Source organism: Notamacropus eugenii, chromosome 3, assembly GCF_028372415.1.
Source record: "Notamacropus eugenii isolate mMacEug1 chromosome 3, mMacEug1.pri_v2, whole genome shotgun sequence".
NCBI lineage: Eukaryota > Metazoa > Chordata > Mammalia > Diprotodontia > Macropodidae > Notamacropus > Notamacropus eugenii.
The window spans coordinates 202859252-202883525 of NC_092874.1; the positions used below are offsets into that span (position 1 = coordinate 202859252).

A 24274-nucleotide genomic window follows, 5' to 3' on the forward strand; every position below is an offset into this window, starting at 1 on the left:
CCTAAAATGCTTTACATTCTGATCCTGACCCTGCCACTAACTAGGTGTGTAAATTGGAATGATCTCTTTTAGGCTGCCTAGCCAATCCTTCTCCAGAACATTAATCATATCTACAAGATTCCTGACAAACTGTCAACCTTTGCTTCCAGAATTCCAGTGATGAGGGAATCAGATTTTTCCAATCTGATCCGGATACCACTGCTTTGGTGAGCGGCAGAAAAGAATTATAAGGTGTAGAAAGTTAGATATCACATGTTGTCTCCAGTCCTTCCATCAACCCCTACTGTCTTCTTGTCCTCATCTATTGAATATAGAATAGGATGGTCCTTTGTGAACTGTAGTGGATACCTGAGTGTTAGGATGAATTATTCTGATTTTGTGATGGAAACACTGTTTTATTTACCTGTCTTGTATTTTGAGGCTTATCCTTTGGTCAGAAGGATAGTTAGCAAAGTGATTCTATGGTAGAGCGCTGAGGTCCACTATCAGAAGAAGGCTTCCTGATTGACTTAAAGTCAATCCAGAGAAAGGAGGAATGAGCTCCATCTATCCTGCCCAGGATAAATTTCAAAACAGGATGAAGGGTAAAGAATGTCATGTGAGGGAAGGTGCCAAACTCTTCTGGAATGATAAGCGGGGTGTGGCCTTGGGCTTCTGAGCTAAAAACCATAGAAGGCCAAGCTAGGTCTGGAAAATGTTCATTAAAGATTTAATTGAAACCTTAATCATTCAAAGATGGGTGGTTTTCCTTTAATTACAGATATAATGGCTTTATCCTGGCACACTATTTCTAAATTTATATTTTCTTTCTTTTTTTTAAAGAAACTCTAAAAATATGACTTTGTGAAGACAGGGTTCTGTCTTGGGTTCTATCTCAGCATTCACCCTTGAGCCAAGATGCTTCCCAGAAGTACTTCTTAGTTTTCTAAAACTCTTTACCATCTCTCAGAAATCTCCATAAAGACTTATCCCTGTCTCTTTCCAAGCTGTTGGGAAGACAAAACTGTCCAAAGTAAGATGCTGTGGTAGGAGAAAGAGAAAAGGCAGACTTCTGGGAGACCAGAGTCTGGGAGACACACTTATGATTGAAAGCTATGAAGACTAAGGAACTGCAAAGGCACTTATGCAGCTAATACAGTCATGCAATTTAGGACAGGTCCTGGAGCTGGAAGAAAGTTAACAAATACTGGCAAAATCTCTCTTTGCTGACCTTTTCCTTAAATTTTCTTGGGATTTTGATTGAAAGGGAAACTTGGGAAGTGAGAGAAAAGGACTACACATGTTTGCTGTCAAAAGAACTCTCTGTAAGTCCTCGGAACCAAGTACAGCATTTGATAAACTCATCTCCAAACCCCTGGCAAAGCTCCTATGACAGCTTCTTTCCCTACCTTCACATACTCTCTCTCCCTACAGAGGTGTTTATGTGTGGAAGGGAGAGGGGAATTTAAGATTCCTCTGGTTACACAAGCAATCAAGCAGCAACCAGCCTATGCCCCAAGCCTTCCACAGGCTAATTGCCTGATTGCTCTGACCCTTATCTCACATACACCAACCCAGAGGAATTGCTGAGTACTGGAAGTACAAATGACCATCATTAATCCTTCTCTACAAATCATTTTGGCATGGCGGAAGTCAGGCAAGGGGGCACTATGGTTCAGGAGCGCAGTTACAGAAACTGGGTACAGGGATGTTTGGCTAGCCCCTCTCCTTCAATAAGGCAGCACAATGTGGCAGATGGGGTACCCAGATAAGGAATTGGGAAAACCTGGGTTCACAGCCTGCCTCAGACATTTACAAGCTGTGTGAACCCAGGCAAGTCATTTAACCTCTGGGGCCTCAGTATACTCACTGATGAAATGAGGGACGGGGTGAGACTTCAGGATTCCCAAAGTTCCTTCTTACTCTAACTCCATGATCCCACAAGTAAAGTTTTCCAAGGACCCGCCCTTTACGTCCACTATCCCAGAAAAAGTAGGGCAGCAGGTCACCCAAGGCCCTGGGATCTATGACCAAATGGAGCTACTCCCAGTCTTTTCTCCCCAGCCAAGATTCACTGGGGAGCAGCCTTAGCCCTACCCCAGCTTGATCCCAAACAATCATTTGATAGCTTCTCCCTTGATTAGTTCCCAGAAACTCAGCTCCCACTCTCCTTGCATGGCAAATCTACACAGAGGAGTCATTGCCTGGTAGGCCATGTTAGAGGCACATGGTGTAAGCTGACACTGGTCTCCCACCCCCCTCCCTCCATGACTCTTCACCCCATCTCTCCCCTTGAGAGAGGCTGTGTCTGTTTGTTTGTTTTTTTCCCTCATAAGTATTCCACTTTACCAGCAGTCTGTGCCTGCCAGAGAAGAGAATGTGAGTGGGGAACAGATGGCATTATTAAGCCTAGAATGTAAACCTCTACCACTTAAAAGAAGCAGAATAAAAATGCTCCCCATCTGGAATCTCTAGGTCTGATCCTAGGGACCTCCACTCCCAATTCCACTTGTTGTCATTCTGAAGTCATCCCTAAACTTTGGTAATTACTCAAGATAATTAAGATCCAGCTATCTGGAACTGGCATGGTTTATTAAGATAACCATCAATAACCATAAGGCTTCTTTAAAAGGATCTTTTCTCCAAAGATGTCCAGTTTAGAATCACAGAACAATACTTAATAGTATTTATTCATATACTTCGTAGTCAAACACTTTATTTTAAAGAAGAGAAAACTGAGGTTTTATGAAGTTAAGTGTTTGGTCTAAGGTCAAGTGGATATACAGCATTTCCTTGAATGTATCTGAGGAGGTGACTGTCTTTACCTCCTGAGGCAGTCCTTTCCACTTTTGGACAAATCTAATTTTTTAGGGACTTTTTCCTTACATTGATTTTAAATCTGCATCTTTGCAGCATATATTTTTTGCTTCTAGTTCTGCCTGTTAGACCAAGCAGAAAAAAATAAATCTTAAAACCCCTTCCATATGCTAGCCACTTAAAGATGGCTATCATGACCCTCTAACTTTTCTACAGCCTACATTCCCACTTCCTCAGCTGATCCTCACACAGCATGACCCTGAGATTCCTCCACCATCCTGGGTAACCCCTCCTCTGGATGTCCAACAACATCTATCTCTCCCATCTTCCATCAATATCCAGGAAAATGGAAGTTCAGGGATACAGGGGACAATGTAGATGATGCAAATATACATACAATATTTATGTATATTTATTATATAAAATTTATATTACATATAAATATATTTATGTATGTTTATACATAATATATTATGTATTTATTATACATACTATAAACATCTGTTTTTAAAAATCTAGATCATAGATCAGGAGCTGAAATGGAACTCAGAGGCCGTCTAATCCAAATTCCACATTTTAAACATGATGAAACTGAGGCCCAATGTCACACAGTTACATTAGAAGTGAATTTCTTGTGGGCAAAGACTTCTTTACGTGTATCCCTGTGCTTGGCACATAGTAGAAGGAATGCTTGTCGATTGACTGATCTTAAGTTTATGAAACTGATTTTTAGCAATTCAAGCCATGAGGCTTTTCATTTATCCCTATTACATTTTATCATATTAGATTCCATGCAACCTTCAGTCAGGCTCTTTTTGGAACCTAAATCCTTCATCCACTGTGTTGGCAATCCCTCCTAGCTTTACATTAATCAGAAATTTGATCAACATAATACCTATGCTTTTATTCATGTCAAGTCATTGATAGGATAGACTTTGTCAAATGCTTTGTTAAATCCCAGGTAAGCTATGTGTAAACCATTCTCCATACATACGTATATATGTATACATACATACATATATGTACACACACACACACATACACATATATATATGTATATCAGTCCAGTAACCCTGTCAAAAACAGAAATAAGGTTTGTCTGGTATCACCTATCATTAACGACGACATGCTGGTTCTTTGTGATTGCTAGTGATTGCTATTGCCTTTACCAGGTATTCAGTTAACCATCCCTTTAACATATTTTAACATTTTCCTAGGAAATGAAGTCAAACTCACTGGACTATAGCTTACAAGCTCCTTTTTTTAAAAATCTGGGATGATTACCCTTCTCTGTGCTGTGTTCTCCTTGCCATTCTCCAGTATCTTTTCAAGATTGCTGATGGTGGCTTTGCAGTCCCATCTGCAGTTACTTCAATACCTAGGGATATCATTTCATTGAACTGTACCTCATGACTTGATCTCATCAAGGACAGTTATCTTCCAAGTTATCTTGGGCTTTATCTCTCCGTTAAGTCATTTTGGTCCTTCCACTCCTGCTTCAGAGATGGTTCTCCTCCACCAAGAAAACAAGCAAAACAAGATTTGAGCTTCCCTGCTTTATTCCATATCCTGCGGTGGTCAACTCATCACACTAAGTGGTCATCCTGGCCCTTCCTTATTCTTCTTTTCTCCAACATAGTATTAATTATTTTTAAATCACTTCTTGTTAACTTGAGGTTCTCCACCAGCCTTCGCTCATTCTGAGGCAGCAGTCCTCATACCCTTCATATAGGACCATAATACTCTTTTTTATTCATCCTCTATTAAATGACTTTGTTTCCATCATCTGTACAGCTCTTTTTAAAACCTAGGTTGGGTCATTCTAAAAAAATTCTCCCTTTCTTCTCCTCAACAAAATCTGCTTCTAACTGAAATTGATTTTAAAATGCTAATGGAGTGAGTACCTATCATTCCTGGAAGATCTTCTCCTATATAATTATAAAGCATTGGTCCTTTCCTATTCTTTTCCTGAACCCTTTGATACCTACTCTTAAACAATGAACATGATTAATATGGAAATATGTTTTGTATGACTGCACATATATAATATATATCCCATCTCAGGGATGGGGGAAGGGAGGGAGAGATTTTGAAACTCAAAAAAATTTTTTAAATGTTAAAAAAAATTTACATGCAATTAGGAAAAAATAAAATATTATTTAAAAATAATTTAAGGTGTATGTCAGAATTATACCCAGTGTTTCTCTTCTTCTTGAGAAACAAATATAAGATGATCAGTAACTTTTCCACAAAATTCTTATTATTTCCACTCTAGAAACCTTCTTTATTCTTTATTGGTAAAATCCTTCTTTGTTGATAAAAATCAGCTCATCCATTCAGTTACTCAACAAGTATTAGATTTAGGCAGCTGGTGACTTGGTGGATGGAGTACCAGGACTGAAGTCGGGAAGACTCATCTTGATAAATTCAGATCTGGCCTCAGATACTTACTAGCCAAGTGACCCTGAGCAATAATCCTGTTTGCCTTAGTTTTCTCATCTTGAAAATGAACTGGAGAAGGAAATGGTAAACTGTGTCAGTACCTTGCCCAGAACACCCCAAATACAATCATGAAAAAATGGCTGACTAATAACAACTTAGTAGTTAGGACCTACCACCCAACCTGACGCTTCCCTCTGAGGAGTTCATCGAAATTCTTCCCCCCTGTTCCAGGTATTGAATATTCTGTTCAGTACCTGCCTGACTCAATGTGACAACCCACTCTGGTGGACATCTGGACAGACATCTGGGGCCTCTGATGCTGGAGAATGGCAGCAGGAGAAAGGAGCTCTAAACTACTGACCACAGCCACCTTCACTGTGCCCAGTAGTCTTTTGTGAACTTGTGAGTTTTATCTCTGAACCTTGGCCTGGGGCTGGTTGCGATTTTTACTTCCTCTTTGCCTTCTATCCCCATACTCTATTCCAGCTCTTTCTTCTCTAATGTTCTGGCCTTTTTCAGCCCTCCCACCCAGCTGAAGTAACCCCAGGCTCCCAAGACTTGAAGAACAAGATATGGGGTTATATGTCTATTGAGGTTAGGGTGGGTTAAAAGGAACTTAATAGAGAGAGTCAGAGATCTGTGTTACACAATCTAGAGATATGGCACCCTGAAACTGGGCACCCACTCCCAGGCCACACTCAACCTCACCACTTTCTTCATCTATAAATGAAGATAATAATAGCACCTACCTCACAGGGTTGTTGTGATTATCAACTTGTGATGATAAGGTACTTTGCAAATCTCAAAGTGCTATCACATGTTACCTATCATCTTTATCATCTAGACCTGGGGCTCTTCACCTGGGGTCCCTACACCTGTTTTTTTGAAAAATGTATTTTCATAACTATATTTCAATGTCATTGGTTTCTCTGGTAATCCCATGTAATTATTTTATGCATTTAAAAACCTTATTTGGAACTCAATTTTTTTTTTAAAAAGAATGTTAAAACTAAATAAAAATCATTAAAAAAGAAATAATTCTGAGAATGGATTAATAAATGTTACCAGATTTCCCCAGGTATCCATATAAAAAGCTTAAGAGCTCTTGCCTTTGTACATTAGTTCTAGATGGGAAGACTCTGAAATTTTTTTAAAAATTTTCTTATATGTTATTTTTATCCAATTACATGTAAAAACCTTTTTAACATTTGGGGTTTTTTTAATTTTAAGTTCCAAATTTGCTCCCTTCTTCCTTCCCTTTCCCCCTTCCTGAGAAGGCAAGAAAATAATTTGACATAGACTATACATGTGCACTTATGCACAACATACATCCATATTAGGCATATTGTGAAAGAAAACAGACCAAAAGCCAAAAAAAAAAAGGAAAAAGGTATGCTTCGATCTGCATTCAGACTCTGTCAGTTCTTTCTCTAAAGATAGATAGCATTTGAAAATTTAAATTTTTATCAGGCACTTTTCAAAGTGATTTGTGGAGGCTCTATCTAGGAGTATACTACTACTACTACAGAATATATTGGTATCTTGTATAGTGTATTATATAATCTTATACATATTTTTTATTAATTATCAAAACAGCGATTGCTTTTCTCTTAAATTTGTAAATTACCCACAGAATTGGGAAGAGGGCTGGTGAATGAAAAAAAATTTAAATGAAATAGTATGAACTTTTTTTAAAAAAATGTTACTCTGAGAAGTAATTCAAAAATTCCTAGGCTTCACCAGAATGCCATTGGTGTCTAAGAACTCCTGCTTTAGACAAATACTAAAAAAAACTAAAAGTTATCTCTACAATATACTTTAATAATCACCTCACCTTGATTTGAAGATCTGCATTAAAGAGGAGCCCACTACTTCTGTACGTCACTGTTTCCACTTGCAAATACTCTTGAGTTGTTCAAAAGTTTTTCCTTCTACCAGGCCTAAATCTATTTCTGCGACTTGTGGTTCCTGCTTCCTCCCACTCAGCAAAGCTGAACCATTCTGATCTGTCTTTCACATGAAGACTCTTCAATTACTTGAAGACAGTGATCACGTCCTTCCCTCTCTCTTTTCTTCTTCAATCTAATTCCTCATTTCTTCAGTTAATTTTCATAGCACATGCTCTAGAGAATTTTTTTTTTTTTGCCATCTTGGCTTTCATCCTCTGGAAACCTAGCTTTCTTAAGGATGTCTGGGAAAGATCTTAATTTAGAAAGTCCAAAGTCATCCACTCCCGCCATCAACAGTCATCTTGACTTTTCTCTTACCACTGGACTTCAATGACTGGAGGAGTGAGGTTGCTCTGCCTCACTTATATCCAATTCATGAGTAAGTCAAGACATCACCCTCATGACATCCTTAATTCTCTTTCTCAACATCCTCTCCAGGCCACAAACAATGTTCTCTCCCATCTACTTTGAAGCACCCTCAAGAAATTAGACCTTTACTACTAATTCCTTGGGGTGCACTTGGGGAAAGAATCTTACCTCTGTATGTCTTAGTCTCCTAATTTGTAAAATTATGTTGGCCCATATAATGATTACAGTACATAGTTCTACCATTCACAAAGTGCTTTGCTCACAATCTCATAAGTGAAGAGATCTCCGAAGAGTGCAGTCTAAAATTCCATCTTAGGGAAAAACACATAAAACTTGCAATTCTTTAGTTACTTGACACAAAAGATTTTGTTTTACTTGCATATTCTCAGTCAGTGTTAGTCACAGTCTATTAAGTACAGTCTTAGATAGGAGGCCTCAGGGGAAAAGGTCATATCACTTCCTCCCTTTAGAGAATGAAGGGGTTGGAATAGATTATCACTAAGGTTCCTTTTGGCCAACATTCAATGCTTCAGTGACTGTTAGAAGGCTGAGGTCAAACTGGGTGGCTCCCCAGGCCAAAATACATCCCTCCCCACCCTCCCATCTAAATGACACAGTGCCTAGATTTACATTGTTTTTGCTTCCACCCTTAGGTGCAAATTTTGCCTTTTTTAAAATGCAAATTTCGCTGGAAGGGTATAAACCATAAAGTTCCTTAGTATGAATTAGTTTATCAGATCTTCATCTCCCCCAGTCAGATGGGGGAATGAATGGGGGTGGGGAAGGTAACTGAAAGGGACATAAAAGGATCAAGAAAGGGGAGAAAAAAGAAGCAATATTTTGTTTGTCCCAATTTTTAGTAGAGAAGGAAGGGAGAAAGGCAGGTAGGGGAGAAGGAAGAAAGAAATGAGAGGAAGGGAAACAAATATATTGTTGTTTAGTCATTTCCATTGTGTCCAACTCTTTGTAACCACAAATGGAGTTTTCTTGACAAAGATACTGAGAATGATTTGCCATTTCCTTCTCCAGCTCATTTTACAAATGAGGAAACTGAGGCAAACAGGAGCAAGTGGCTTGCCCAGGGTCATGCAGCTAGTAAGTGTCTGAGGTTGGATTTTAACTCGGGTCTTTCTGACTCCAGGTCTGGCACTCTATTCACTGCACCACCTCGCTGCCCCCGTAAACAAGTAGATATTCAGTGTGCCATGCACTGTGTTAAGTGCTTTGTCATTATCATCTCATTTACTCTTCCCAACAACCCTGAGAAAAGCTATTATTATAATGACTATCACCTGCATTTTATAGCTGAGAAACTAAGGCAGACAAAGATTAAATGATTTGCCCAGAAACACACAACTAGTAAGTGTCTGAGGCTAAACTTGAACTCAGGTCTTCCTAACTTCACCACCAGTCTGAGGAAAATAGGGCAAGAGTGAGAACGGACCCTAAAGTCCACATTATCTTCAACCCTCTTGTTTTACAGATGAGAGAACAGAGCGCCAAAGAAGTTAAGAAATAGGAACAATCTCTCCTCCCATATATACACATATATAGACCTAAAATTTGCCAAAAAATTTATGTAACAAATGCCACTAATGAGTGGGGAGGGGTGGCTGAAGCTTGGAACCCCAACATTAACCCACTCCAGAGTAAAATGGAGCCTGAGAGAAATTTCCCGATTCATCTCTCCTTTCTCCTACCCCATGACCTCTGCTGTGCCTGGTGGTCACAGGTAACAATGATCCTCTTTTCATTAACTCTTTCTCACATCTCCCCTCCCCAGACTGCTCCATTGCACGGTCACGTGGGATGAAACTGTCAGTCCCCCTTTCTTATATGACATATAAGTGTCTCTCAGAGCATCCACAGGGAAACTTCACCAGGACTGGGAATTGGAGTAGTCCCAGTAAAAAAGCTGTAGTAAAAAGGGTATTGAATTAGGAGTCAGTATGAAATCAGCTATCATATTTCCTCCAAATCTTTCCTTCTCCAGATTAAATTGATCTAATTCCTTTAACCAGTTTTCACATGGCATGAGAGCTTCAAATTACCTGAAAATTCTTCCCCACTCTCTTCTCTCTAAGGAAGAGATGATCCTTCTTGACAACACCAACCCTGCTACTCGTGCCCTTGATTCTGTCTCTCTCATCCACTGGCTTCCTATTGCCTACAAATGTGCCTAGATCTTCCCACTACCCCCTTTAAACTAAAAGACCAAAACCTTCACTTTGCCCTATCTTACCCTCGACTTAACATTCTATATTTCTCCTTCCTTTCACAGATAAACTTCAAGAAAAAATAATAAGCTCAATGATGTTGGAAAAACATGGACAGACTTGAATGAAATAATGAGGAGCAAAGTAAGTAGAACTGAGCGAGTATTGTATATAGTAACAGCAATATTGTTTTGAGAACAACAAGGTCTTACAGACAGAGGGCTTTTGTTTGGAGCGAACAAGTCATTTTGGCTATTATAAATACCCAAATGAACTACGAAGAACATACAAAGGAAAATGCTTTCTGCATCCAGAGAAAGAACTGAGAAATAGAAGTATATATAGAATGATTTACCACATATATAAACATATGTCTGTGTTGTATATGTGTGTAAGAGTAGCCAATTTGGGTGGAGAGGGCTGAGGCAAAAAAAAAAAAAGGAAAAAAGAAATGTATATAACTTTATTATATATTTAAAAAGAACAGAAAGTTATACAAAATAGATTTGCAGTTTCATATGCAGTCATCTTTTTTATTATACTATGTTACAGAAATACTTGTTTTATTTTATTCCATAAATTAAAAATAAAATAAATTTAAGAGAAAAAGCTGTTTATATTCATTACTTGTATCTCTTTTCTGTCATTCATTTTTTTCAGTCCTTTGTAGTCTAGCTTCCAACCATCACACTCAATGATACTACTCAATGGAAAAGGCTCACCAATGACCATTTTATTGTTAAGTATAATAACCTTTTTCTTGGTCCTTATTACCTTTCTAGATCCCTACGAAGCATTGCCACTATGGACTACTCCCTCTTTATGAATACTCTCTCTTCCCTGGGTAGTGGTTCTCTTTTTATCTGTCTGACAATTTTCTCTCAGAATCCTAGAGTGAATCATCACCTATCCCATCTCTGTAATTTACCCTACCTCTTATTCCAACAACAATTCTGTTTATACCACTTAAAGGTTGACAAAGCACTTTCATCACAACTTGATGAGATAAGTGGTGTAGTAACTGGTGTGGGAGTGGTATACCTATGATTTCATTGCTGGGGGGAGCTCCTCATGAGGAAAATCCCTCTCAAAGATGCAGAGCTAAAACTCTTTTGAAACTTATCATCTTAGAGAGTTGCCTGAGGGTACACTGGGAGGTTAAGAGATTTGCCCAGGATCACAGATAGGACTTGAACCCAGGTCTTCATGACTCTGAGATCAGCCCTCTGTCTGTGAGACCCTGGGCAAGTCACTCTGTCTCAGTTTCCTCAATTGTAAATGGAAATAGCAACCCTATCTTGTAGGGTTATCATGAGGATCGAATGAAATAATATTTGTAAAAAAGAAAAATGCTAAGCACAGTGCTTAGTTAACTGTGCTTAATTAACAAATTAATTTGAAAATTAATTGAATTAATTAATAATAATAAACATACATATAAATAAAATAATAATTAAGATTAATTAATTAATCAGAATTAATAAATTCTGATTCCCTTTCTAGTATATCACACTGCCTCTCTATAAAAGCTGAGATTTTTATAGTGCTTTGACATTTGCAAATATGTACTTTACTGATTTGAACCTCACAACAGCCCTGGAAAGTACATACTACAGATGAGAAAACTGAAGCTCATAGAGATTAAGACACTTGCCCAGATTCATACAATTGGAAAACTGAAGAAGCATGATGTGGAACTCAAGGTTTTCTTGACTCCAGCTCAAACATTCCTCACCACTCTGCAGCCTTAAACACTTTCCATTACCCTCTACTCTTGGATACTCTCTTCTCATGTTTTTGCGATGCTGTGCTTTTTTCAATTAAATTTTTTTAATTAACAGATATCTATTTTCTCTCACTCCCACCCCCCAACCCATTGGAGAAAATTAACATCCATGATACCAGGGGGATACTTGACAAAATATGCTATCTACCTCCTGACAGAGAAAGCCTATAGACTCAAAGTACAGAATAAGACATTTTTTTTGGATACAGCCCATGAAGGGAATTTGCTTTATTGAACTATGCATATTTGTTATAAGGATTTTGTTCTTAGAGCTTTCAAAATTGTTTATTTGTTGTTTTATTATAAATTATCCCTTCTGATTCTGTGTACTTCATTCTTCATTAGCTCATATAAGTTTTTCCAAGTCTCTTTGAAATCATCGATTTCTTCATTTCCTTAAGCATAACACTATTCCATAATATTTATATATCACAATTTGTTTAACCATCCTCCAGTTGTAGGGTACCTCCTTAGTTTCCAATATTTCACCACTACAAAAAGAGCTGCTACAGATAGGTCCTTTTTTTTTTTTTTTTTATCTCTTTGGGGTATAAGCCTAGGAGTGGTATAGCTGGGTCAAAGTACATGTATTTTAGTAATGTTTTGTCTCTGACTCTAAAATTCCTTTCCAAAATGGTTAGACCCATTTCACCATCGGATATCTCTTCCAACAGTGTATCAATATTTTCCCGCAACCCTTTCAACATTTATCATTCTCTTTCTTCCTTTGCCATACTTTCCAGTCTGAGGAGCATCAGGTAGAATCTCCTAATTGTTTTAATTTGCATTTCTTGTCTCTCCTGGTTCTCATGTTCTCATTCTACCTGTCTGATCACTCCTGGTCAGTCTCTTTTGTTGGATCTTATTCTAGGTTACAACCACCAACAAGAGCCGTCCCCCGAAGGACTGTCTTTGGCTCTCGTCTTTAATCTTCTTCCATTCTATTGATTGGTGAACTAATAAGCTTCCATGGATTCAGTTATTATCTCCATGCAAATGATTCTCAGATCTATTTATCTATCTCTCTCCCAAACTGCAACTTCACATTACCAGCTGCCTATTGGACATCTAGAACTGATTTCCCATAGATATCTCAAAATTAACATGTCCAAAACAGAACTCATTATCTTTTCTTCCAAATCCTCCTCTTCCAAACTTCTCTGTTACTGACATGAGCACTGACATCCTCCCAATCACCTAGCTTTGCTAGTTTGCTGTCACCCTCAGCTTCTCATTTGCACTCACCCCATGCATCCAAACTGCTGCCAAGTCTGCTCATTTCTAGTTTAACCTCTTCTGTGCATGCCCCCTTCCTTCCACTCCCACAGCTTCCACTAGTTGGTCTCCCTGTCTTGAGTCTCCTCCTTGAGTCCCTCTCTATCCCACTCAGTTATCAAAATGATCTTCCTAAAGAGCAGGTTTGATCATATCATACCCCTATCCCTACTCAATAAACTCCAATTTAACTTCAAGATTTAGTAGAAAATTGTGTTTGGCTTTTAAAGCCATTTGACAGCCTAGTCTTTCCTACTAGACTTTCCTAAAGACAGCCTACTATCTTTCCATTACAACCTAATCCCGTCCACGTATTCTTTGATTCATCAACAATGGCTCCCTTGCTATTCTTCACACACCACCCACCATCTCTCAACTCTCTGTCTTTTCATTGACTTTCCCTCATGTCTCAAATGTTTTCCTCCCTTGCCTCTACTTCCTGGCTTCCCTGGCTTCCTTCAAGATAAAACGCAAATGGGGATGCTAAGTGTCTCAGTGGATAGAATGCTAGCCCTGGGTCAGGAGAACCTGAGTTCAAATCCAGTCTTAGATACTTGATGCTTACTAGCTGTATGATCTTGGGCAAGTCACTTAACCCAGATTCCTTCTCAAAAAAGGAAAAGAAAGATGGAGCTCAAATTCCACCTTCGGTAAGGGACCTTTCCCAGTCCCTAATGATTCCCCCACCTTCAACTGCTGGTGCCTACCTTAATCTCAGAGATTCCCTCCCAATTATCACGTATATGTATCTTGTATGTGCATAGTTGTTGACATGCTATTTCCCATTAGAATGTGAGCTTACAGAGTATGTTCATCCTGTGGCAACACGATGCCACACACATGTTGCTTCTCAGTCATTTCTGACTCTTTGTGACCCCATTTCAGGGTTTTTTTGGCAAAGATACTAGAGTGGTTTGCATTTCCTTCTCCAGCTCATTTAACAGATGAAGAAACAGAGGCAAAGAAGGCTAAATGACTTGGTGGGGGCAGGGGGAGGAAGTCACATAGCTAGTAAGTGTCTGAGGCTGAATTTGAACTCAGGAAGATGAGTCTTTCTGACTCCTGACCAGCCTTCTATCCACTGCAGCACCTAGCTGCCTAGCCATAGGCTAAGTGACACCACCACCCCACCATGCTGCTTCCATATGCGTATAAAACAAGAGGCATGTTGTTTGATCTACCTCCTTGATGTGACTCCTACACAAGGGTAAGGGGGAACATTATGTTACTATGGCATGAAGGAAAGTGATTATTAACTTTACTTTCTTCCCCTCCAGTGTTATTAAGTGCCTACTTAAGGCTTACTTTAAGGCAATTTGAATAGTTCAGACACTAGCTGCTAAGAATGCAACAGGAATGAAAAGCAAATGAAAAGTGGTACGTGTGCTTGATGCTAGGTCCTCAAGGCCCAGTGGATTTTGAATTCAACATGGGATGCGCTCAACCTGAGATCTGGGAAGGGGAAGCAGTGAAAGGAACTTAATGACCTTGACTCAGCCATGAGGACAGGCGAGTCAGAAAAATCTTGACAGTCAACAAGCATATTGGTATTGTAATGCTAAGACCTTGCTAACAGAAGAGAGGAAAATGCATTGATTAGCTCTAGTGTATTGGCCTCAAACAAAAGCAATAACACTGCCTCATCATCATCAGACATTTCCAGTAGATTGCAAGCAGCTTGGAAAGGCAGTCAATGGAACTTTCACAGGCAAAGGAGATGGAAGAGCTTCAGTGAATGCTGTCAGGGCAAAGTAGAACAGTAACTAGGGGAGTCCAGGTACAGGAAATGGGGAGATGTGGGAGGCAGAACCAAGAAGTAGCAAGTCACAAGTTGTTGGGAGATGAAGCCATGGAAGTTATATTCCAGTCACAATACAATCCTTTTCCAATACAGATCATAACATTCAGAGGAGTTCTCTTCCTGACAAGTGTAGGAACCTGTAGGAGACTGTACCCCTTCACATGTTGGAAGTGAGAAGGGAAGGCTAAGAATGATTCTATTGTTTGACTTTGTGGTATTTATTACTCTATTTTATTCTAATTTTTTAAATGCTTTGCTGTTTGGTATATGGTTCCTGCCTAATTTATTGGTAAAGAATACCCTTTATGGGAGGATGGGGGGAAGGAAGAGTGTTGGACTTTATTTGTAGAATCATGATTGAATCCAAAACATCCCACTGGATCTGGAGTAGCAAGGGCTTCCAGTGTTGTGTACATTAGGCTAGTGCTACATCAATAACGAGTCATTTCCTATATATTAAGATAAAGTCTTAAAAGTATGAGGCATCTCAAATGGAGGAACCATCTCCTGACAAAGTGATCCTAAAATAGACTGACTGCTTAAATCCCAATTCTAGGAATGGAAATCAGGTGCAAACCTCTAACCATATGCCCCTGAAATTTCTCCCTTTGGGTTCTCCTCATTTGTCTTAAATAGGCTCTTCATTTCTAGCTTAAGGGACATATTACCTCTTACACAATGCAAAGGAAAATAATGGAATCTTAAGAGATGGATGATACCTCAGAGTTTATCTGGTTCAACCTTATTATAAAAAAACTAAGTACTAAAAAGGAGAAGTGACCTAACCAAGGGTCAGTGCTAAAGCTGAGCCTTTAACCAATCATGGAATCTTAAAAGGGGAATGGGTCTTAGAAGTCCTTGGAGAGTACCTTTGTTCCAAAGCATGTCCTCTCTATAGCATCCTCAACAAGTATTTATACAACCTCTGCTTGAACACTTTTTCTGATAACACCTCATTTTCTTAAAAATGAATTAGTCCATGCCATGATCAGACAGCTCTAGCAGTAAGAAAGTTCCTTATGTTGAGTCAAAGTCTCCTTCACTTTCATCCGTTAATGCTCATTTTCACACAGAACAAGTCTGCCTATATTCCTTCCATGGGAGAGTGCTTTAAATGTATGAAAAGAATTCTTTTTAATCTCCACTCCCCAATTATCCAGCAATCTTTTCTTATTCAGTTCCCTCATCTATTCCTCAGTTGTCATGTCTTTCATGTCTTCCTGATTCTCAGGTTATCTTTTTTCTGGATATTCCAATTGGTCAATGTAACGTCTCTTCTAAGAAGACAGTACTCACACCAAAATACAATAAGTACTCCAGATGTGGGATGAGCAGTATGGAACTCGGTGGGACTGCTGCTTCCTTTGTATTAGATTTCATGCTTCCATTAATGGTGTTTGCTCTTCGTAGGGATGAAGAGTGGGGAGAACTTCTGTCAAGTCCTAGCAAGCTGGAAATACTTCAAGTGCAGGCCCAGGAATGAATCAGTATGTCTGAAGGCCAACTACATCCAAAGAGATTCTATCAACCATGTTGGCTTCAGGATAATGAATTTTTCAGCCACCACAGCCCTATTGAGCTACAGTGGAGTTATGATCTTCATTAGTAGGAAAAGTACCCACACTGAAGAAATCACAGGTTTTTTTCCTTTTTGGAGGGGGGAAGGCAAGGCAATTGGGATTAAGAGACTTGCCCAAGGTCACACAGCTAGTAAGTACATCAAGTATCTGAGGCCACATTTGAACTCAAGTCCTCCTGACTCCAGGGCAGGTGCTCAACTCACTGCACCACCTAGAGGCCCCTGAAATCACAGTTCTTTAAAAAAGACTGTCAGCTGCTTAACAGCCTCAGCATACCAATGGCTCATAATTGAGGCCATGATCCAGATCTAGGCAGTTGGATGGCACAAGGGGCAGTGCTCTGGAGCTGGAGTGAGGGACACTTCAACCAGAATTAAGATACTAGCTAGTTGTGTGATACTGAGCAAGACACCTAACTTGTCTACCTCAGTTTTGTCATCTGTAAAATAGGAATAACAGTGCCTTCTTCTCAGGGTTGCTGTGAGGATACAATTAGCTAATATTTGTAGAGCACTTTGCTGACCTTATAGTGCCATATAAATAGTATTATTAATATAATTTTCCTCACAAAACTTCTATCCATGTCTCCCTCAAAGTTATATTTACTGGCTACTTGAACATAAATGCAAGACATCATTTATCCCCATTAAATTTCATCTTGTTGATTTCAGGTCACTGTTCCAACCTATCAAGGTCCAACATATTAAAATGTATTCCTCTTAATTTTATATCTTCTGTAATTTGATAAGCAGGGAAACTAGATGGCACAATGGATGGAGAAACCTCCTTTAAGTCAGGAATACTCCTCTTCCTCAGTTCGGGTGACCCTGGACAAGTCACTTTACCCTATTTGCCTCAATTTCCTCACCTGTAAAATGAGCTGGAGAAGGAAATGGCAAACTACTCCAGTATCCCTGCCAAGAAAATACCAAATGGGGTCAAGAAGAGTCAGACACAACTCAACAACAACAATGACCAATTCGTAAACTACAGCAATGATGTCAAATTCAAATAGAAGTAGATCCCTGATGGCCTCCTCAACTTAGAAAACCACAAATGAACATTATCTACGTTATTTTTATTTATCTTTTCAAATATTTCCCAATTTTATTTTAATCTGGTGCAGGCCTTAGTAAGGAGTTTGCAGGCTGCCATTTTACCATCTCTAGGTTATAGTAGTAGTCCAACCAAGAGGAGATGAGGGACAGAACTAGGTGATAACCATGTGAATAGAGAGAACAAATGTACAAAATGTTGTGGCAATTGATTGGATGTGGGGATTGGTGGAAAGTGAAGAGAGAAGGATGACTCCAAGGATGTGAACCTACCTGACCAGAAGGCTGGTAATAGAGAAATTAGGAAGAAGTGTGAGTTTAGAGTTCTACTTTTTACAAGTTGATTCCATACCTTCCTTGTTCATTTTCTTGCTCTGAACATAGCTTAAAAAACAATAACAAAACATTTTTATTGCTCATGACTCACTGCGCGAAGCTCTTTCTACTATACCACACTGCCTCCCAAGTCAGCTGTTCCATTGAGCAAGATGGCCAGGAAGGAGACCAACCAGCCAGGAAGGAACCCAACTAGTTGTTTTTCCAGGCTGGGCCAGACATAGTCTGAGAAGACATAGCAGGGGCTTAAAGTAGTAGGGGAATGAGAGAGCATTGGCCTAAAGAGGCCTCTAGTTGGCTACAAAAGGACAGGGATATCTATACAGGGATATTTTGCTTCTGAAACACGAAATAAATTCTAGGCTAGTTAAAAGGGGCTTTCAGAATGTCAGCTTTCATTTTGAGCTCACTTCCTACTGAAGGGAGGACTGCAACTCTGCTGATAAAGGTACCCTATGTGTCAGTAGCCCCTCCTAGCTGCTCCAGACCCCCCCCAACTCCACCCTTCCCATTACACAGTCTGCTTTTCCTTTTGGGCGGATACGATCCCATCCCCCAGGAGGGTCACCCCAGTCACTGCACAGCTCCCATTTCCTGCTGCCGGTGACTCCTCTGAAGCCTATTGTTTCCAAGCAATTTGGGTCAGAGGAAGGTGGGTCCCCACCCAGAGAGGCCTGCCCTCAGTACAGGCACAGTGCTGGTCCAGGTCATGGGGAGACTGAGCCATCTTCCTACTCTTCTTCAGAGCAAACTAAGTCCCCAGAACCACCCTCAGCCTCCCCATATGAAGGCATTTTAAGATTTCCCCTGAGTTCCAGGTGAATAAAGCAGAAGTAGATTCCTAATTTAAAAAAAAAAAAGCTAAAAATAAAAAGAAAGGCAATAAGGAGGTAAAAGTTTACTCAAGTCAAAAATAGTATTCTCCTTATTTTCTGAATGGAGAAACTAAGAAGGGAAGACGATACCCTCTAGGCAGACCAAAGGAGAGCTGGAACTAGAACCCAGAAGACCAGACTTTGGGTCTTTCTAATCTTCCACTGAAAAACCCCTTCTTCTCCCCTGCCTGGACTAGTTTAATCCCAAAGGGATGGGGGGTGGGAGGGTGGGAGGGAAGAAAACCAGCTCTTCTATTCCAATTGCAGAGACTTCAAGTCTGTACAACTTTGCTGTAATAGCAAAGTTTATAATATACATATATATATGTGTGTGTGTATTTATATATGTGTATATATGTATATAGTATACATACATTATAGAGCAATAGATTTGTTGATCACCAAAACTACAGGAAAGATTACCGAACTTCGACCAGTGTTAAGTACCACTAATTTCCACAGAGAAATAAAGGCAGGGATGTAGGGCAAACCACAGAGAGGATTTTCTGGTTGGCACTGGGATTCTTAGCTAAGCAAATTTGTGAAAATACCCCAGAATCCTGGAGGATATGGAAAGTCTAGACCCCCTTGGATTTGGACTGGGTTAAGTATAAAGTCTTCATGGAGACAGTGATGGATGTGATGACTTTCAAAAGCAATCTATCTCTGTCTTTCTCTATGTCTCTGTCTCTGTCTCTCCTCTCTCTCCATCCTTTCATCCCTCTCCTTTACCCTTCCCCCATCGCCCCTACTCCATGCCTCCCTCTTAGCTCTGGCATTCTGTGAATCTATGGAAAGGAAAGTTATGGTGGTTTTCCTCCTGATTTTAGCTATGTAACATGGGACATAATGTTGCACTAACATTGTACCAGCCACTTCCAATCATCTGAATATTACAGGAGGCTGAATAGTGTCTTGGGGTGAAACAGAAGGGTAGGTGGGAGAAAAAGGACACTACCATCTAAAGTGTTATGAGAATCTCCTAGGAAATCGTGCTCACTGCATCACTGGTACATACAGATCCAGGACCCTAAAGGTAGAGGAGGCTAACCATTTACCCATCTTTCTGAACGCATGGCAGGACTGTACTTGAAGCTGTGGGAAACAAGGAAAAATTCAAGTCTTCCAGGAGCTTATAAAGGTGGAAAGCTAATACAAACCACAAGAAACAATGGCAAAGAATACAAGTTTACAATATAATGATGTGCTACATTGTATGGCACAGACTATAATTAAGATAGGAAGGTGAGCAGAAGAAACTCAGGGAGTTTGAAATAAAAGGGAAGGGAACAGTCAGGTAGGAAGATAGTTCTGAGCTCTTGAAAAGAAGGTAGTTTGGTATAGTGGGAAAAGCCTAGGATTTGCAAAGAAGACACCAACTTCGAGGTCTGGCTCTATTGCTTACAAGCTGCGTGATTTTATCTGGAATCACTTTACCTTTCTGGGTCTTAATTTCCTCATCTGTGAAATGAAGATATTAGCCTAGATGACATTGTTAAAGATCTCTTGCAGAATCTCTTCTAGATTCTGAAATCCTTGAGAGGAAGTGTGGCCTGGTGGTTATCAGATTGTACCTGGAGGGAGACCCAGGAAGACCTAGATTCAGACTCTGACTCTAACATTGTGTAACTTAGACCTCTTGGAATGGAGTTTTCTCCCCTGTAAAGTGGAGATAATAATACCTGTCATACCTTCACAGGGTTGTTGTGAGACAATTCATATAAAATACTTTGCCAACTATAAAACACTCTACAAACACAGTTATTATTGTTGACTAGAAAGCAAATCTGCTGTCCAATTCCTTCCTGTTTATTTCTTGGTAGAGATGGAAGGTAACATGGCACTCTGATGTTGATCCAGTATCTCTTCTGGTAATTGCTGCCGGCTTATGACAACTGAAAAATCCAGGGACTTAGTTGAGCTGGTTCAGACTTGGATAGGGGCAGAGGGAAGAAGGCAGGTTTTCAGAAAAGGACAACATTAGTGAAGGCACCCAGTAGGAATGAGCATTAGAGTCATTTATATTTTTAGAGCTGGAAGCAATCTTAGAGTTCATCTAATTCTTTTTATCTGACTGATGATGAAACCAAGGTACAGAGAAGTTGAGTTAGAGCAGCTAGGCGGTGCAGTGGTTAGGGCAGTAGGTCTGGTATCAGGAAGACCCGAGTTCATATCTGACCTCAGATACTTACTAGAAATGGGCAGGTTACTTAACTTCTGTCTGCCTTGGTTTCCTCAAAAGAAGATAATAATTGCACCTACCTCACAGAGTTGTCTTGAAGAACAAATGAGCTGTTTGTAAAGCACACGGTGCTTGAAACATAGTAGGCATTTCATAAATGTTTGTTCATTTCCCTTACCCCTTAAATGACTAGCCCAAAGTTTCAGGTTTTAAGTAGCAAAGCAGGGATTCAAACCCAGGTCCTCTAATCTTAAACCCAGTATACTTTTCTCTACATTCCAAATACCTGCCCTGTATATGTATAGCATTTTACAGTTTACAAAGCACTTTTCTCAAAGCAAGCTTGTGAGATAAAGATATCTCCATTTTATAGATGAGGAAACACAGGCTCATAAGGGTAAAATACTCTATGCTCAAGGACATAGAGGTAGCAAATTGTAGGGTAGGGACTCATTTCTGAATTCAAACCAGTTCAAAAACTAATTTTAACCTAGTTCAAAACCCAAAGTTTGTTGCCTGCTACCACATTGCCCTCCATGGTGTATAATAAGGAGCTCAGCTTGAATAGAAGAGGGGGGAGTCGGAGTGTGGAAGGCCAGCTTGCATGAAAGGAAAGGAGAATTTGAAAGGTTTCCATATAGGAGACCTGTTGGCAACATACAGGATGGATTGGCAAAGATAAGATTGGAGGCCAATTCTAGGTTGATGATCCAAAGAGACAAAAGGAAAACGACCCATCTGTACAAAAACACTTATAGTAGCTCTTTTTGTGGTGACAAAGAATTGGAAGCTGAGGGGAAACCCATTAATTGGGAAAAACCTGAACAAGTTGTGATATATGAATGTGATGGAATACTACTGAACTCTAAGAAATGATGAAGGGGATGGTTTCATTAAAAACTGGGAAGACTTATATGAACTGATGCAAAGTAAAGTGAGAAAAACTAGAACAATTTACACAGTAACAGCAAAAGAGTAAAGATAATCAACTATGAAAGATTTAGTAACTGATCAGCACAAAGATCCATGACAATTCCAAAGACTCATGATGAAAAATGTTACCCATCTTCACCCAGAAAGTGCACACTGAAGCTTGTTTCTCTTTCTTTCTCCCCCTAGAACATGACTAATACAGAAATGTGTTTTGCATGATTTCTTATTTGTAGTGGATTTTGTATTTCTTGCCTTCTCAGTGGGTGGGGAAAGGGAAAGGATATGGAACTAAAAATAAAATTGAATTTAAAAAAAAAACTGGAGGCAGAGAGAACTTATTCTGGGCAAGAAAAACCCTAGATCATCCCTGGCCTAGAGCTTCCCCACCCTCTGCCCCAGGTCTGACACCTGGGGCACTCATATTCACTCCAGGACAAAACTAGTATGGCTGTAGGGAGCTCCAACTAGGCAGTAGAATAGTTTGAGGACAGGATCCCTCTGGGCTAGGGCTGATCTGGAGTTTTTCCCAAACTAGAGCCTAATGCCCTTCCCAGACTAATCAGTGTGATATAGGGGAAAGGGCTCTCTGGGCCAGGACTTGGTATGCCTGAGCTCTAGTCCAGCTCTGTCAGTCCTTGCTATGACCTTTTAGCAAATTACACCCCCTCTCTGGGTCTCACTCTCCTCATCTGTAAAATGAACATTGGCACTAAGTAATCTCCAAGGTTCTTTCTGCTTCTGTTGGTCACCACTGCCCATTGAACCAGGGCTTGGTGATTTGAAGAGTGAAGTGAAGTCCACTAGAAAACTCACCTCCATGGAATAAGTCAAAGGGCAGAAAGGGGAAGAAGGAGGTACAGTGTAGACAAAGAACTGGGAGAATAGCTTAGTGCCCTAGTAGGTAGTAAGTGTGTGTGTCTCTGTGTGTGTGATTCGTTTTTTGTTATACATTTGAGAAAGTTTGTTTTGGAGATAGCAGGGTAGGCTCTGGAGAGGAGTGTAAGGAAACTAGATCAGGGTATGTTTCTACCTCCCTTTTTTGAAGACATGATCTTACAGCACGAAAGGACATTGGATTTAGAGTCAGTGGCTTCAAATTCTGCTTCTACCACTTACTAAGTTAAGATAACAAGCATTTATTAAGAGCTTACTATGTGCCAGGCTTCTGTGCTAAACACTGGGGATATAAATATTAGCCAAAAGAAAGAGTCATGTCCTCAAGGAGCTTTTGTTTAAATAACAGAAGACCATACGCAACAACACAACTACAAACAAATCACTTCACCTCTCAAGGTGTCAGTTTCATCATTCAGGAAATTAAGAGATTATATGTTAGATGACATGTCCTTTCTTGTTTGTTAGAACAGCATTATGTAATGATGCTATAAGCTACATAGGAATCACCCTATTTTTCCCTCTGAACATGTCAATGGGAGGCCAGAATGACTCCCCTTTATTTAGAAGAGGAGATAATTAAGATGCCAGTTCCCACGTTGGGCTTTGTTACCTATACCAATATCCTTCTTCTCTCTCTGTCTCTCTCTCTCTGTCTCTCTCTGTCTCTCTCTCTCTCTCTTCCTGCCCCCTCTCTCTACCTCTTGGACCAGATCATTCACTCTAATGTTCAAATGGTGAAAACCTAAAAGGAACCACATAAAGGATAACAGTCATAGGGAAGGAAAACTCAAGTGTGAGCGGATGAGTGTAAAAATTAATCGCCCAACACTATTATGCCACAGCACAGGCTCGTAGGATGATATTTTTAAAACTGAAATGGACCTTAGAGGACAGCTACTTCAGTCTTTCCTCATACAGATAAGGAAACTGAGGTCCAGAGACAGACTTGCCCAAGGTTACAAAGATATTAAACATTAGAGTTGAGATTTGCACCCTGGTCCTGACTCCAAATCCAACATGCCTTCCACACAATCCAGCATGCTTTCCATGCAATCCAACATGCTTTTCATACCATGCTACTTCCCAATAAGCAAAGATTAAGCAGAATTGGTAATATAGAACAGTCTGGCAATTATTTCTCCTTGTAAAAAGAGACTTATCCATCCCCCCCACCTTGGAAAAGTGGTGAGTCAAGCACTGGCCAATTGGCCAGTCGTTAAAAACCAAGACTGTCTTCAGGTTGATAAGATTGGCGAAAAGATGAGTGTGCTGATAAAATTTTGTCCTTATTTGCAAGGCTACACTAGACATTATTAGGTTAAGAACTGAAAAGCACCCTCTTACACAACTCAAAAGATTCTGATGTTCATTCCCTCCTGGATATGATTTACAGCTCAATCCCGTACATTACCAGTTCTTACTTCCTGCTTCTGATCCCAACCCTAAAGTCCCTCCCATTCATTACCTTGTTTTCCCAAGAGCCCATAGGGGAGAAAACTCAACTTCACATTTTCAAACCATCAAGGAATTCACCTCAGAGCCTACCCTTCTCTCTCTAAAACAAATCTTCCTAAATATATCACAAATAACCAATGTAAAAAACGTACACATAATACAAACATGCTTGATCATTAGACCTACATACTACTAAAGGTGGTCTTGTCCATTCTTCTTCCCTCCAGTTCTCCTTTTCTCTTCTCTTTATCTGTCTCTTCTCTCAGTCTGTGTCTCTCTCTCACACATACACAGATTTACATCCAGAGATACTTACACTCAGACACA

The 24274-nt window shown here is 39.8% G+C and overlaps 1 protein-coding gene across 12 annotated transcripts in view; it reads right to left on the reverse strand.

Annotated features, from left to right (window-relative positions):
- Positions 1–24274, reverse strand: part of TEAD4 (TEA domain transcription factor 4) — a 75813-nt gene that overhangs the window by 48893 nt on the left and 2646 nt on the right. For 3 of the 12 annotated variants that reach the window (XM_072654009.1, XM_072654008.1, XM_072654007.1), the window contains one exon: positions 4203–4309. The exons of the other annotated variants lie outside the window; for them this stretch is intronic. The gene's annotated coding sequence lies outside the window, so the exon portion shown is untranslated. The remainder of the gene's footprint in view (positions 1–4202; positions 4310–24274) is intronic. 12 annotated transcript variants of the gene reach the window in all.